Genomic DNA, 17,272 nt, shown 5'->3' on the forward strand with positions numbered 1-17,272 from the left:
ATATGTGCAACTCCATTTATGCATAAATTTCACCCTTCTATTTAAAGGAGTTTAAACTGGACAATATTTGTTCAGGTTTACTTTTTTTATTCCCTAGGCTGTTACTGGTTTCACTAAATAACAGTAAATAGCAGTTACTGAAAACAGATATTCTTATTAACTGTCTTCTGTCAAACGATAACAAGACCTGTATTTTTCAGAAAATAATTTTGTTCATTTGTAAATATCTCTTTATGAAGTAAATATTGGAGGATATGAAAAAAAATAAGATTTCTATACAGGAATAAGTATCTATTACTTTAAAATATTTGTGCTAGTTAATTTATAAAGTCTGTCAAATATTAGCCAAAAGGAAGCCTAAAATTAATCCACAAATAGTACTAAAATTTGTATAACCTCTGATATTTGGTTTGCAAGTAATACTTATTAAAATGAGTAGCATTAAAACTATACTGTTTAATATAATTATTAAATTATGCTAAATATACTAAAAAAGTGTTACGACATAATATAGGTTATTGTAAAGACTAACTCACCTGATTAAGAGGCTAATAGCCTCTTTGCTGCTTTGTATCTGAAGTATTGGATCGATTGAATGAATGTTGGTATCTACAACTACATTATTGTGTCTACAATAGATTTCTTGATGTATGTTCAACAGTATAAGGGACATTTAAAAATAGTTTTAACTGGCCTTAATAATCAGATATAAACTGTAAGGGTTGGGACTGGATTCACCCTGTTCAGCAGTATTCCACAATATTTCTTTACAAGAATTTCAGTAGTGAATGATATAACACCCCCATGGTATATCTCCTCAATTTTGACCTTAATAAAGGGATACGAATTATCATGAAATTGCATACATAATCCCCATCCATTCCATTAGGTCTAAAGAAGGCTGCCTGTCATGTTTACCCTCTACCATGTTTCCATGATAACCCAACGCCTAATAACATAAAAACACTTTTTTAAAATTAACACCATAAATTCATGAATGCAGCCTGGTTTCTTGATTGATAGGTAGATAGTTTTGATCATTGTATGTAATAAATTATACTGTTTTCATATGGTTTGTAATCTAGAGGCTATAAGGTTTTAGAATCAGTGATAATAAATTGAGTATGAAATTCAAAAGTTTGCTAAACCTCAAAATATTATTCTGTTCAGTTGAGAGTTAGGCATATGCTGCTCTAAGCCTGGGGATCAGTAAAGGTAGTAAGACTCATATAGCCAAACCTAGAGACAAACTGGAATACATGAATTGACAAAACAATTATCATCAGAGAAAATTAAAAAAAGCAAAACTTGAGAAATGAGTGCAGCACTATAATATGTGAAAAAAGCAAATCTTACACAAACATGAGGCATGCAATAAAATAAACTTAACACTTTGCATCTCTTAGTACAAATGGCTTATATCACTCGTCAGAACTATTCATCATACAGCCAATAATGGAATATTTGGTTCATGTTGTTATTACAATTGCATTTCTCTTTTAAAATATAATAATATACAATAGGTTAATTATTCAGTCTCTGTGTATGGTCAAAAGGTTTTCAGTATCAAGTAATATTATTGCCGGAATTCTTTTTGAATTTCATAAATTGGTGTGAATTCCTTCTGACAACTGTATGACATCTTCATACATAGGTGTCTGTCATTCTTGGCATCCTTCTTATCTAATTAGGATTTGTTATTTTAGAACAGGACTTTGTTTTCATTTATAATCTCCATAGAGTTTCAACAGATAGAGATATTTTCCAGAGTTTCTCCTTTGCCCTCTGTAACCCTTGTAGAATTATTTTGTAGATTAATAGTGTTCTTAAGATTTGGCTAATAAAACAAAGTCCATAAGAATTATTCTTTTCTCTTGATATATATGTCCTAGAAAGAATATCAGTAATTGGTAACTGTTTGCTCAGTCTATACATCAATTATAATCGATGTTTCTATAAAGTTACTAGTCCTTTTTGGATTGTTCTAGAAACAGTATATAAAAATCTGTAGCTCTGGGTTGTTTTTTGAACTTGTTTTCACTGTTTTTCCATAAATTAGTTCATGGAATCTTGTGCTCCAAATTCTATTGCTAGTATTTTTGCTCAATACTCATTAATGTTTTAGAAATACATGTAACAACAAACCTTCTTGCAGAAATATAGTTCTTAATCTTGAAGCAACAGAACATCTGATATAGTGACTGGTTCTTTCACATTGAAGTTCTTCCAGATTCATGTTTTTTAATTTTGGTTTCACCTATTTAGTGTTCAGTGTCTTGAGCTAATAGCTAACTCAATAGTGATACTGTATAATAGTTCCATACTTAGAAATGTTTGTTATTTCTTCATGTCTTTCCTAGATATGGCTAGTCCAAAATATTTAAAGAAGGCATTTGAACTTCTTTGTGGAGGAATTGTTTTTACCCACTGAACAGCTACAATACATCTTAGAAGAAATTTGCATTTTCTTTTATTAATTTTCAGTTTCTCTCCCAATATCATCCAGACCTCATTCTAGTCAATCATTCTTTTATGTCTGGTTGTAGCCTTCATCATATCTGTAAATTTCATCTGTTGGATCATCTCCTTTGTTCACTTCTTTAGCAATAATCTTACCAATCTGTACCATATTGGCTGGGACTGTGAGAGTTGTAATTCAGCAACACATAGAGGGCTACTGGTTCCTCATCTCTGCTGTAGATTCATCTACCTTGACTCTCACATTATATTCTTTATTTTATTTTATTCCTTAGTGGCACTGGAATTTTCTCAGATGCATGAATTACAGGTGGTACTTGTGGATTCATTTTCATGGAATATTACTCTGGTAAGAAAACTAGGCATTAAAGCAAATTTTGTAATTTGTATCACCATCCCACTGATCTTGATCTAGTTCTATTAAATTACTATTTTTATTTTTATTGATTAGATTTATATCCTGCTTGAAGATTTATATTTTGCCCAAGATGATGTGCTTGTGCCAAATTGAAATTAACAATAAAAAGATCCAGTTTCAGCATTGAATTGTGCACTTATTAATATTTTAACTGCAATTCAGAATATCTTTATAAGAATATGTTATTATCTTAATTATTTTTTTAAAAACTTTACAGTTCCACTCCTTGAATTCTGATTATCATATAAACACATCTGTGCAGGGTTTTTTTTGGCAGAACTATCATTTTCCTTTTTCTTGGATTTTTTATTTTATTTTTCTTCTTTTACTTTTCAGTCCAGCATATAAATTCCTTCCAAGAAGTACTCTGATCCATTCCTGATTAGTTTCAGAGACCAGATAGTCTTCCAGGGGCTGCCTTTTGTTTAATAAAAGGATTTTTCTTGCAGTTCTTTTCAAGTATGGTTCAAGTTCTTAATTTTGTATCCTAATCAAATTAAAAGGTTCAGTATTTCATTATGGTTTCAAAAAATAATATCACTATTTTGTCTATTTATGTATTACAAATTTTCCAACGTATTAGAAAAAATCTAGGTAATTTTCAGTCAAAAAGATGTCATGTGGAATGAAATCCTAAGTCTAATACCATAAAAACGATTCCATATACATGCCGTATTTTTCGGAGTATAAGACGCATCTTAGTTTTTGGGGAGGAAAATAAGAAAAAAGCTGATTGGTGGGTGGATCAGCTTTTTTTTGAAGCTCTGTTTGAAAGCTTTTTTTCTGAAGCTTCTTTCAGAGGCTTTTATTCTGAAGGACTATCTGTACTCTGTTCAATCTCCTTTCTTTGGTATTGGTATATAGATTAACCCAGGGGTGAAATGTTCCCAGTTTGGACCGGCTCGCGCGATCCGGTAGCGATGGCGGCTGCTGGTTTGGAGGACTGGTAGCAAAAATCCCTGCCCGCCCCCCTGCCTCTGCTGAACCGCACCATCAGCAGAGGTTTTTTGTTTTGTTTTTTTACTTTTAAAAGCCGGTTTTTCTTCAGCCGAAAACAGCCTTTAAAGGTAAAAAAAAACCTTTGAGGATCCCGCCCCTCAGCTGAGATCTTTAAACTTTTTTAAAAAAATTTTTAAAGTCTCCTCTGGCGATCTCACCTGAGTTCCTCATCAGCAGAACCTTACTTGTACTCTTACTTGTAGAAAACATGTTTTCTACAAGTAAGAGTAGAGATTCTAAGGCACTTACCTGATTATTTATTTATTTATTTATTTATTTATTTATTTATTTATTTATTTATTTATTTATTTATTTTGTCACAACAGTATGTATAAGCATAAGCATGAAAGTAACTATATAATATATAAGCATATATTATACTGCAATGCTCTCTACATGGGGCTCCCCTTGAGGGGCATCCGGAGGCTTCAGTTAGTCCAGAATGCGGCTGCGCGGGTGATAGAGGGAGCCCCTCGTGGCTCCCGTGTGACACCTATCCTGCGCAGGCTGCACTGGCTACCTGTGGCCTTCCGGGTGCGCTTCAAGGTTTTGGTGAACGTCTTCAAAGCGCTCCATGGCATAGGGCCGGGCTATTTACGGGACCGCCTACTGCTACCGAATACCTCTCACCGACCCGTGCGCTCTCACAGAGAGGGACTCCTCAGGGTGCCGTCAGCGAGACAGTGTTGTCTGGCGACACCCAGGGGAAGGGCCTTCTCTGTGGGGGCTCCCGCCCTCTGGAACGAACTCCCCCCAGGACTTCGTCAACTTCCGGACCTCCGAACCTTCCGTCGCGAGCTTAAAACACACTTCTTCATCTGCGCAGGACTGGATTAGTTTTTAAATTTGTGGGTTTTTTAATGGGTTTTTATCATTTATTCTAAATTTTTAATCTCGGCCAATTGAATAAGTCTTTTAATTGTATTTTAATAGTATTTATATTGTAATATTATTGTTTATTTTATCTGGCTGTGAACCGCCCTGAGTCCTTCAGGAGAAGGGCGGTATAAAAATTTAAATAATAAATAAATAAATAAATATATATATATATAAGCATAAGCATGCAATAACTATATTAATTGGATATAATGAAAGGGAACAATAGGACAGGAATGGTAGACACGTTTGTGCTCTTATGCACGCCCCTTACAGACCTCTTAGGAATGGGGTGAGGTCAATAGTAGACAGTTTTTGGTTAAAGCTTTGGGAATTTTGAGAAGAGACCACAGAGTCAGGTAGTGTGTTCCAAGCATTAACAACTCTGTTACAGAAGTCATATTTTCTGCAATCAAGATTGAAGCGGTTAACATTAAGTTTAAATCTATTGTTTGATCTTGTATTGTTGTGATTGAAGCTGAAGTAATCTTTAACAGGAAGGACATTGCAATAGATGATTCTATGAGTTAAACACAGGTCCTGTTGAAGGCGGTCGAGTTCTAAGTTTTCTAAACCCAAGATTTCAAGTCTGGTGGCATAAGGTATTTTGTTGTATTCAGAGGAGTGGAGAACTCTTCTTGTAAAATATTTCTGGACTCGTTCAATTGTATTTTTTTTATTCAAAACGTTTTACAAAGAAAAATTCCCCCCCCCTTTCCCCCCAACCCCCCTCCCTTCACTAATCCCTCCCCCCTGACTTCCCGGATGAATTGTATTGATGTCTGAAATGTGGTATGGGTTCCTGACAGGCGAGCTGTATTCAAGAATTGGTCTAGCAAATGTTTGTTTTTTTGTTTGTTTTTTAGTAAAAAAGTTTTATTTCCATTTTCCAACAACCTATTCAATATACAGTCTCTTATTCAACATTAGTCATTAACTTTCATTTGTTACTAATTCGGACGTGCCCAGCTACCACTTCCTTCCTTAACAAACCTTTCCTCCTCCCTTCTCTACTTTCTTCTACTTTCTTCATCCTTCCTCTCCTTCGCTTTTCTACATCCTCTCCTCCTTCCCTACTCTTCTCTTCCACCCTTTCTAACCCTCTCTCTTTCCTACCTACTTTCTTCATCCTTCCTCTCCTTTCCCCCTTTTCTACCTCTCTCTTTTCTACCTACTTTCTTCCTTCACTCTCTCCTCTCCCTTTCCATTCCCTTCTGAAATGGCAGCTGAGCAGCCCCGATTTCATTTCAAATTATTTCTATTTCTTAATTACATATCTTCAATCATTCCTTTACATTGATCCTTCATCTCCCCCCTCTCCCCACTTCCCCTCCCTCCCCCGTCCCACCCCCAGAGAATTCCCAGAACAAAGTACAGGGTATAAGATTAACAATCATAATTTAAAATACAACATAAGTCATAATCCATAGTCACTCCTCTCTCTAAGACCTTAACTCCCCTTCCAGAAACAAAAAAGTACATTCTTCTTCCAGTCCATTTATATCAGTCCATTCCACTCCTAAAATCTTCAGAATCTTCCAATTAAATTAGTATTTAATTATTTAATAATTTTTAAATAAAATTATTTAATAATTTTAATTATTTAATTTTATTAAATTAGTATTTAATTAATTATTATTGGAAATAATTAGTATTTCCAGTTCATCAATAAAATACATAGTTTTTAATATCCAATCTTCATCAATTAACACCAAATATATATCAATCCATTCCACTCCTGAAGACTTCAGAATCTTATAGTTTTTAATATCCAATCTTCATCGATCAAGACCAAGACTATATTCCATCTTCCAGTATTCATCAGAAATTCTTTTATAATATACCTTTCTTCCTTAAACAGTCTCCCAAATATAATTCATATTTCCAGCTTAAATTCTTAAATTTTTATCCAATCTCCAAAAATAAACAATATTCTATCTTCTCATATTTTTAATCACTTACATAAATCAAATAACATTGCTAATATTAATATTTCTTCAATTTACCTTACATCTGTCAAATAACATTATTAAAATTATAACTTATATCCAAAATATATCAATTATAACAATTAAATTCTATTTAACCAAATACCAACATTACTTCCATAAATTTTTCTATCTATCCTCCAAAAGTTAAACAATATTCCATCTTCCCATTCCTTTATACCTCACATATATCAAATAGTAACACCTTATACCCAAAATAAGTCAGTTGTAAAAATTAAACCATATATATATATATTAAAAAAAAATACCATCAAAATCACATCTTAAGCATTGTCCTTCCCCTTGTCTTCTATCTTACACATTTTCCACCATCTGCTCACCAATCAGCTTAACATCTAACAATAAAGAATTTCCAATCATTAATATATTGGTGTAAAAATCTCTTGTTTAAAAACTTATTAAGAAAAGATAAGCCTCCAAAAGTTCCTATAAAAAAAAAATAATTCCATATTTGAAGTGAAGAAGTTTCCAAGATTTTAGTAGTTAGTTCTGTTTGCTTAAGAGCCATTCTTAAACTGTGAAATCTACCAAAAAGAAAAAAAAAATTCAATAAACTTTTCTTCTTAAACATTGTGATAAAGAAAAAGGTAAAAAGAAAAAAAAATCATTAACAGTTCTTATTCATTCCATTTAAAAAGTAGCTTGTTATGTTCTTCTCTTCCTTTGTCCTTTTATAGTTTCACTTTCCTTTTTGTATATTGCAAACGCCATTTTAAATCCACTCAAGTTGAAAGTTAGTTCAAAGGAAAGCTATTTAAGAGCTGAAGTTAAGCTTTATTACTTGCAGATTCTTGCTAGTCCTCCTACTTTGTTCTGTCTGTGTTGAGTTCTCTTTAAAAATAAATCTTGGCACAGAGATGGTCGCGGCTTCTCGTTCTGTATAAACAGAAGGACCCTGGGCACAGAGCTTCGTCAGGCTAAAGGGGAGCTCTCACCCTTCGATCCCCTGGTTAAATTCCAGGGGCTCCCGGGGAGCTCTACCCAAACCTCACCACTCTTCCCTCCCCCTTCTCCCGGAGGAGAGAATTCCAAACCATTTGACAGCCCATTTACGCTGTCAGGGACGGTTTGACGAAACCCAGGGCAGACGATCCCAAAGGAACGTCCACGAAGCCTGCGTTGCCAGCGGAAGTCCGGTCTAGCAAATGTTTTATAAGCTCTGGTAAGTAGTGTAGTGTTTCTGGAGAAGAAGCTATGTAAGATTAGGTTTACAACTCTTAAAGCCTTTTTTGCGATGTAGTTGCAGTGGGCTTTGGCACTTAGATCATTGGATATGAAAACTCCAAGGTCCTTGACAGGATGGGGGTCATCTGTAAGGTAATGTCCATCGAATTTGTATTTAGTGTTTGGATTCTTTTTTCCAATGTGTAAGACAGAGCATTTGCTGGTTGAGATTTGGAGTTGCCATGTTTTTGACCATTCTGACACAAAGTCAAGGTCTTTTTGAAGGGTAGCTGTATTGTTGGTAGTGTTAAATAGTTTAACATCATCAGTGAAAAGAACACAATTACTTTTAATATGGTCACAGAGATCATTAATGTATAATATGAAGAGTGTTGGTCCAAGAACACTGCCTTGGGGAATGCCGCTATTGACAGGAACAGGATTTGATAGGGCACTGCCTATTTTGACCACTTGTTGTCTTTTTGACTGGAACGCTGTTATCCAATTGTGGAGGGGTCCGGAGATGCCGTAGGATTTTAGTTTTAGGAGAAGTTGTCATGTACCACTGAGTCAAAAGCTTTACAGAAGTCTATATAAATTGCATCTATTGTTTTGCCTTGATCAAGATTTGTAGTCCATATGTTTTTGCAGCGAAGAAGTTGTAAGTTACATGATAATTTTTTTCTGAAACCAAATTGTTTATTAGAGAGTAGATTGTTTGTTTTTAGGTAGAGGATAATGGATTGGTTGATGATAGATTCCATAACTTTACAGGTGACACAGCATAGAGAGATTGGTCTGTAATTTTCAACTAAGCTGGGGTCTCCTTTTTTGAAGACTGGGATGACCGTGGCTAGTGACCAGAGTTTGAGAAGGGAACTGGTCGTGAAGGCTTTTCCAAAGATTATGCTTAGGCGTTCTGCTATATTAGTGGAAAGCTTTTTTAAGAAGTATGCACATAGTCCATCAGGTCCTATAGATAGGGATGGTTTCAGTTTGCAAAGAGCTTTTTCAACATTTTCTTTAGTGAAATCTATATGTGTTAGGTCGTTGTTGGTGCGGTTGGGGAATGTCGGGTATGAGCCATTACTGTTAACAAAGACTGAGCCGAAGAATGTGTTAAAGAGGTTTGCTTTAACTGCTTCATCATTATTTTCTTTGCCGTTAGATTCTTTTAGTGGTGGGATAGATCTTGAGTCATTAAGTTTGTTGTTCACAAAATTATAAAAAGCACGATTGGAATTTGTGCGCAGAAGGTCTTCTTCTTGCTTGGTGTGGTAATTGGTGCATTCATTTTTTATTTGGTTGCATATATCTCTGTATCGGTTTTTGAAATTTGCTACGTGTCCCTTTTTGTTTTTTCTCCAAAGGAATTTTTTTTTGGATTGAAGCTTTTTTATTGATATGGGTAATTTATTTTTCTTGATTTTTGTGGTGGTTTGTGGTACGTAGAGTTTAATGACTCTATTGATTTCAAGTAGGAAAACTCTGTAGTGGTCTTCAGCAGTGATACAGGATGAGAATAGATTTTGATTGAGGTCACCCAGGAAGATGAGAGGATATGGGCAAGACGTAGCCCAAGTTAGTAGTGAGGTTAATATGTTTGCATGTGCGATGTCGTAGTCAGAGGCTCTGTAGCATAGTAGGAATCAAAGTGTGGTGTTAAGGGACAGGTCGCATACAATAGTTTCAGGGATAGCAAGTTTATGTGCAACTTGAACATTTTTTAGATTCAGTGACTTTTTATGAAAGATAGCTACTCCACCTCCTCTGCGGATTTTTTAGATTCAGTGACTTTTTATGAAAAATAGCTACTCCACCTCCTCTGTGGATTTCACGATCTGATCTAAAAACATGGTACTCTTTGTCTGAAATAATGGAGTCAGGGATGGATGAGTTCAGCCATGTTTCACATACAAATATAATATCAAATGTAGCATTGTTTAACATGAGTATAAATTCAGGCAATTTGTTTACAATGCTTCTTGCATTTATCAATTTGCATTTAAGATCTGCAGATAAAATCTGCAGATTTAAGATTACTGATGAACGTATGGCTTTTTTCCAAGCCCGAAAGCAGTTTCACTTTTAGCCCAGACAGAATCAATTGCTTAGCTAATCTATTTCCTCAGTGATCAACTAATGCTGGCTGGCTTTGCTGGCTGAGGAACTCTGGGAATTGAAGTCCACAATAAAATAAAATAAAATAATAAAATAAAATATTTGTGCAGCTTTCTGAGATTTGGTGTGTTTCTGTAGTGTTTCACTCTAACTACACAAACACACAAAATCTCAGAAAGCTGTATGTGGCATTTTGTGTGTGTGAGTTGTGTTGTGTGTGTGTAAAGTGTGAAAGTTGGTTTTTGAGCTTTTTGTGGCTGAAGTGTGAAGTGCAGCTGCTTTTACATTGTGTGTGAGTCAGTTGTGTTGTGTTGTGTGTGTGTAAAGTGTGAAAGTTGGTTTTTGGTACCTCTTACTGTTTTTTATACTTTATTATTTTATTATTTATTGTTATTGGCCACGCCCACCCAGTCATCTGACCGCCAAGCCACGCCCACTAATTAAGCCACGGCCACAGAAGCGGTAGGGGAAATTTTTAGATTTCACCCCTGGATTAACCTCTTCCGATCTGTTGGTTATTGTGCCATTCTCCAGATTTGTTAGCATAGTTTGGTTAGAACCTTTACTGATTCTTCTTTTGTTGCTTGCCGTATTATTTTAGATAAAAGCCTTTCAGAAGGTTTTTTTCTGAAGCTCTATTTGGAGGGTTTTTTTCTGAAGCTTCTTTCAGAAGCTTCTTTCAGCCTCTGAAATCTCCATTTGCAAGGCTGGTCGGGGCTACATTCGGAGTATAAGACGCACCCAGATTTTCACCCTCTTTTTTGGGGAAAAAACTCCAAAAAATATGGTAATCAAAGATAAACTAAAATAAGAAATAAAATTTAAAATCAACTTCTAATACACATACTGTAAGAACAAGACAGAGTAGCAATTCAGTCATCCAAAGTCAAAGGAAACATGTAAGTCTTGCTATAGTGCCTTCTTAAAACCAACATAGAGGCAGCCTTAGGAAATCATTTCTGAAAGGACTAATAAACTAAAGAAGACATTTTTCTACATTGTCTTTACTATCTGGCTGTAATAGATACAAAATTATGCTGAGGATGACAAATAATACCTATTTTGTCATGGTTTAAAGAGTTAATAGCTGTAAGCTAATTGTGTAACTCAATTGCTCTCCGTGTTTCAGTAGCTGTAAAGGTATTTAACCACATATAAGTCTGTAATTATTTAGCTGTAGATAAAAAAACCTGTTATTTATCTAAGGCTCTGTGTGCTGTGTGCAGTGTTTTGCTCCTGAGTTGATCTCAAAAAAGTAGTTATGCTGCCTAAACTCTGACATATTTGTATAGTAAACCTTCAACAAAAGTCCTGAGAAAAGGGAGGCATGGCCAGCGACGAGACGACGTGAATCTCAGGGCCCCGGGGAAGAACGCCAAAATTCCGGTCGTTTTGGGGGTCCTTAATGAACCATAGCTGTCCTGGAGGGACAGCGAAGAAAGAAGGCACTGGCTGGTGCGAACAGGGAAGTTGTGAATTCCCTGGAGCGCCGGCACCCAGCCTTTGACCCAGTGACGAGGAAAAACAGCCATTAGGAGCTGCCAAAGTCGGGATGGCCACACAAAAGGATTGAGTAGGAACGGAGATTTGAACAGAGTATTGTTACCTGGTGAGTGATTGTCCAACTCACAGGTAAGAAGAAAAAACTTTTAAAGCTGAAAAGATTTTCCAATTTGAACTTAGCGGCTAATTGACATGTGGAAACTTAAAGCGAGAGGAAACAAATAGCAAAGAGGATTTATAAGACAAAAGTCCTAAAAGAAATAACGTTCCATCTGGATTTAAAATTGGATTTGGAAGAAATTATAAATATTAAAAGGAGAAGAAAATTGAGGGAAAGCATATTATACTAACAAAAGGACTTAATTGAGAAAGACGAAGCAATTGGTTTTTTCAATTAACAAGTGACATTTTGGTGCCAGGATTTCTGAATTGGAGAGAAACTTCGCTGGAGACGGAAAAAAATAGCATTGCATTGCTTAGGCTACCATGGGAAAGACTGGAGGAATGTTTGTTTAAACAGTTGTGGCACAGTTTCAAAAGACTGGAAAGATCAAGGACTTGAACTAGAACAACTTAAAAAAAACACATCTGAACTGGCTTGCATTTGGAAACAGAAAAAAAAGGGGGGAGAGACAATATTTTGGACTTGAACTTGAACTATATATAAGTTAAAATAAATAAATTTAAAAATTCTTTCTCTTTATATTGAGAATATGGAGAGTTGGGAGGATGAGTATGAGGAATAACTAAAATATATGAGGGGAAATTAGAGAAATATATTCAATAAATGAGAAAATCAGGGTTGTCTGGACACCAGAAATATTGAAATGAAAATAAATACAACAATGGAGAGAGTTAAGAAGAAGGAGAGAGATGGAAAGGGAGAAGGAAGGAGAGAGAAAGAAGAAAGGGGAGAGAAGGAAAGGTAGGGGAAATAAGAGTAGGAGAGGAGGTCAGACAGGGAGGAAGTAGGGAGGAGGGGAAGAAAGGAAGTAGAGAAGGAGTAGAAGAGGAGAGAAGAAAATAGGTAGGATAAAAGAAGGGAGGAAGAGGAGTGAGAAGGAGAAGAAGGATTGCTGTAAAAAGGAAAAGTTGAAATGGAAGAAAGACAACTCCGAATATATTTGAATATATTAGGATAAAAATTGAAACAGTTAAAAAAGAATAACAGAAAATGAACAGGAATAAAAATGGAGAAATTAGAACTTGAGGGCGAAAGAAGTTGTGAGTTATAGAAAGGAGCAAGGATATGGATAAAAATTACGAAAAAAGAATATTCTGGCAAAAAATGTAACTAAGTAAAATTTATTTGAATATGTTAAATTGTATAAGATATGATATGGCCAATACTCTGTTCATAAACTATGTATGTGTGTGGGGAGGGGTTTAAAAAATCAATAAAAACTTGTTTAAAAAAAAATCCTGAGAAATACCATTTTTTGTTTAGAAATTGGATAATTCATATCTTTTCTCTATATTCTGTTAGTTTGAACTGAAGGCCAATTTTATGCCATTCATGTAAAATATTCATCCTCATAATCGCTAAATTAGACCAATAGTAATTTGTTGCACACACCAGACCACATTTTGTTTCTTAAATTTAAATGATTCTGGTTTCTGATAAGTAGAATTCAAAAGTCAATAATAAAGTAGGCTTGTTTGGGTTTACTAGAGATTTCCATTGCTTGTAGCACTTAGAAAACTATGGTAGTCCATTATTACCAAGAGGAACCAGTTACTTGATCATGAATTCCATTGTGTATTGCCATGAAATCATTACTTAGTAAGAGACAAGTTGGTGATATCTAATTTTATTCTTAATGCCTTTTCTTACCTAGTTGTCATAAGTGAAATTCTTAATGTAACCATATTGCCTTCAACCTTTACTCGGTCGTGATCCCATCATACTTTTGCCATGAACACCTGTCTTTATGAAGGCTTTTGCTGGCCTGTTTTTTACTTCTTCCTTCCTTCTTTCTCTTGTGGCAGTGCTGACATTTTGTTTTAGGGAAAACAAAATGGCGAAATATGTGTATTAAAACTATTTCAAAATAATTGACATTCTAAATTTCTTCAAGGTGGTATTCTCTATTACTCCTATCCTACCAATTTTTTTCTTTTGATTTTTTAAAACAATTATATTTAAAAATTAATTTTGCGTTCATTTACTAGTTCATGAGTATAGAAAATAAAAACAGGTAAATGTAGACCAATAGAATCTAATTTTCAATTTTCTTTGAGGAAGCAGATGTGTAAACCAACCAAGATAGCAAAAGTTAGTGATAGTCATTTCACAAAAAGAAAGTAAAACTTTAAAAGATAAATTAGAACTCTTCAAAGCACACTTGATTATAAATAGGGGTCATATTTAGAGATGACTATGAAGGTGATTGATTTATATCCCATTTCTCCAGATGTAGATGCTTGGGCACCAAGCTTATTCATGAACCTTACTGAATATATTTAGTATAGAGTTTTAATATATCCAACAAAAATGTCATAAATTTAACTAGTAATTGTTTAAAAACCTACTGATTTCCTAACTAGCAATGTAAGTATATTTGAAGTGTATATATGTAAATATGAGTAATTTCTTAGAAGAAAGTATGGCAGTACAGATTAGATAGAAATAGAGAAATAAATTCACAAATTAAAATTCTAAGAAAAAATCTAAATGATTTAAAAACTGTACATAGGTTTGAAAATGTTTTTAGAATGCCACTCATCAGTACTTCAAAAATTCTAATTTTTAGGATGAGTTACCTCATTCAATAAAGAAAGAAAAGATAAACTGAACTGTTTTCCCACAACAGATCCATTTTACAGAAACTTTTAACATAAAAGTATAGATAATTTCTGCTTTATTTCAAGAAAAATGAATTAAATGTTGGTTTTTCTCTTTTTTCTGTCTGCCAGCTGAGACACAATACCTTTAATTTACATTGTGTAGAGAACTCACATAAAAATTAACTTTGAATTAAATTGTTCATTGTAATAGCTAGAATAAAAAGGTAATACCCATATCTGGACAGTTCTACTACTAAAAATCATGGCAGGATTTTGTTACAGTTAAAGTCTTAGTTAGAGATCTGGTCAAAGATTGATTGCAGTAACAGTGAAAAGAAAAACCAGCAGTAAGAATTTATTAATTCATCCAACAGATGGAATGGAATACTATCCTCAACAGCAATTTGGTTTGATAGACGTGGCCAGCGTCACTGCAGTACGTCAGGTTCTTTGAAACCTCTTGAAGACCTGTTGATATCTTCGTTGTCCAGGGGTCCTAAGTGACCTAAATTGTCCTGTGAGGACAACAAAGAAGAGGAGCATGAACTGACCAGCACAGGGGGATCACAAACTCCCTGGCTGGATCAGAAGAAGCTCCTCAAACCGAGCAGCGGGGAAATCGACCATAGAAGTCGATAGGAAGCTGGGGTGGTCGCAATGGAAGAGGAAGAAAGGAGTCAACGTGTGACAATCAAGGTGAGAAAGACTTTGATTTTTTAAGAAAAAGAGTTTCCCTTCAAACCCACCTGTAAAAGAATAGGGTGGAAAAGACTAGCTGAAAGCGAGGAGTAAAAGGGTGTGTATTCACTCTCACATCCAGTAAATTTGGCAGCGAGGAGAGTATAGTAAAAGCTCTTTTTTTTCCTTTTTTTTCTGTTGAGAAAAGAGAAGTTGGGGAACGTTTTTAAAAAAAAGAAAGAAGAATGTGCATTAGCTAATTGATGAAGATTGAATCCCATTCTAATTTAAATCTGATGGAATGGTGGTAATTAACAAAAGGAAACTTTGAACATTTTTAACTAAAGACTCTGAAAATACGGAAAGTACTGTGCTTTACTGAATAAGAAAGCCTGCAGTGCCATATAGTAGCAGAAGGAAAAGGACTTTGATTTTGAAGAAATTTTAACTAAGGGTGAACTTGACATTTTGTTTGGATGATAAGAAAACAGATGTGCAAGAGAGAAGATTGGACTTTTAATTTTATTTTTGGTTTCTAGTTTATTATTATCGTTTACTCTTGCGCATAGCTTTTTATTTACCTATTTGTGAATAGTTTGAAGTATTTTGTTTTCAGCTTTGCTGGTAGATAAGTAAAAAGCCCTACTCTGCCTTTTGTTTTTTCTTTTTTGAGAATTTTTGTTTAATACGTTCTCTTGCCATTGGATTGAAAAAAGCTGGACTGGCAAGAATTTGGATTAAGACAAGAAGAGTCAGAAGAAAGTTTTTTCTTTTTTTCTTTTTTTGCATTTTAGAATTTCTATTTTCTTATTTTTTATGTTAATTATTTTTCTTCCCTTTTGGCTATATGGATTTTTAATTTTGGGGGGAGGTGGTTGATTGAGGTTTTTCATTTTTTTCATATATATATATATCCTTTATCTTTTTGATTTTTACTAATCCAACCATCGGGGAGGATTAGATATCTGGATTATAAATAAACCATAAGTGGATTATAAAGTTTTTTCCAAAGAATGAAGAAATTTACAGCACATCTACACTCAACAGCAAGCCCTTCATCGACAGAAAGACAGAAAATTTTGGAGACGATGGGATTAAAAAATTTGATGCAATCGCTTCATGATGATCTGAAACAGGATTTGAAAGAAATAAAAGAAATAATTGGGAAAAATGTAGAGAGCATCCAAAAAGTAGAAGAAAAAGCTGAAATGACAGAAAAGAAAGTTGAGGAATTAGATGAAAAACTTGTATCAGCTGATAAATTTCAAGAAAAAACAATTATTTCATTGGAAATGGGTCACTCTGATTTTTATCTAAGATTTCAAAATACAAAGGAAGAAAATGGAGAAAATTTACCTGAGGCGATTGCTGAGATACTAACAGAAGTGCTGGAACCACCTAAGGAAAAGATACCAAATGAAACTGATGAAGCTTTCAGAGTATATAGAATAGAATAGAATAGAATAGAATAGAATAGAATAGAATAGAATAGAATTTTATTGGCCAAGTGTGATTGGACACACAAGGAATTTGTCTTGGTGCATATGCTCTCAGTGTACATAAAAGAAGTGTACATACAAGATATGCAATGAGAAATAAACTACCAAGAGAAGTACATGTAAGATTTACAAAGAAAGCATTAAAAATGGAGATATTACAAGCAGCAAGAAATACAGCATTGAAATATAAAGATAAAGAAACTGTGGTACTTAGACAAATACCTAGAAGAGTCAGAGAGCTGAGGAGAGAATATTATTTCTTAACAAAATTTTTAATATCAAAAGGAGTGAGTTTCAGATGGTTAACACCTGAGGGGATGTTGGTGACATGGCAAGAACAAAGACACAGATCAGATTCAATTGAAAAGCAAAGCTGTTTTATGAACGATTCTGTGGACCACTGGAAGAAGATGTGGGAGCAGCAGGAGAGACAAAACAATTTTTTGAAGATAAAGTGAAAGAAAAAGAAGAAAGCTCAAAGGAACAGGAAGAAAGGCCGTTAAGAAAAGGAGCAACAGCAAATGATCCAATGGAACAAAGAGAGACAAGGGCAATGAAATTAAAAACTAGTAATAAGTAAGACATGGAAGAAGAAATAAAAGCAATATCAATAAATATAAATGGATTGAATGCGACTACAAAAAGAAATAGAACCTTAAATAAATTAAGCAATTTGAAGAGGGACATTACATGTTTACAAGAAGTACATATTAGAAAGCAACATATAAAATTATTAAAAT

General features: G+C 34.3%; 1 protein-coding gene across 12 annotated transcripts in view; it reads left to right on the top strand.

The window, feature by feature from the left end:
- DMD (dystrophin) overlaps nt 1–17,272 on the top strand; it is a 1,918,566-nt gene that overhangs the window by 1,830,230 nt on the left and 71,064 nt on the right. Inside the window, exon 53 of one of the 12 annotated variants that reach the window (XR_009155504.1) lies at nt 2,754–2,827. The exons of the other annotated variants lie outside the window; for them this stretch is intronic. The gene's annotated coding sequence lies outside the window, so the exon portion shown is untranslated. The remainder of the gene's footprint in view (nt 1–2,753; nt 2,828–17,272) is intronic. 12 annotated transcript variants of the gene reach the window in all.

Source organism: Ahaetulla prasina, chromosome 5, assembly GCF_028640845.1.
Source record: "Ahaetulla prasina isolate Xishuangbanna chromosome 5, ASM2864084v1, whole genome shotgun sequence".
Classification (NCBI taxonomy): domain Eukaryota; kingdom Metazoa; phylum Chordata; class Lepidosauria; order Squamata; family Colubridae; genus Ahaetulla; species Ahaetulla prasina.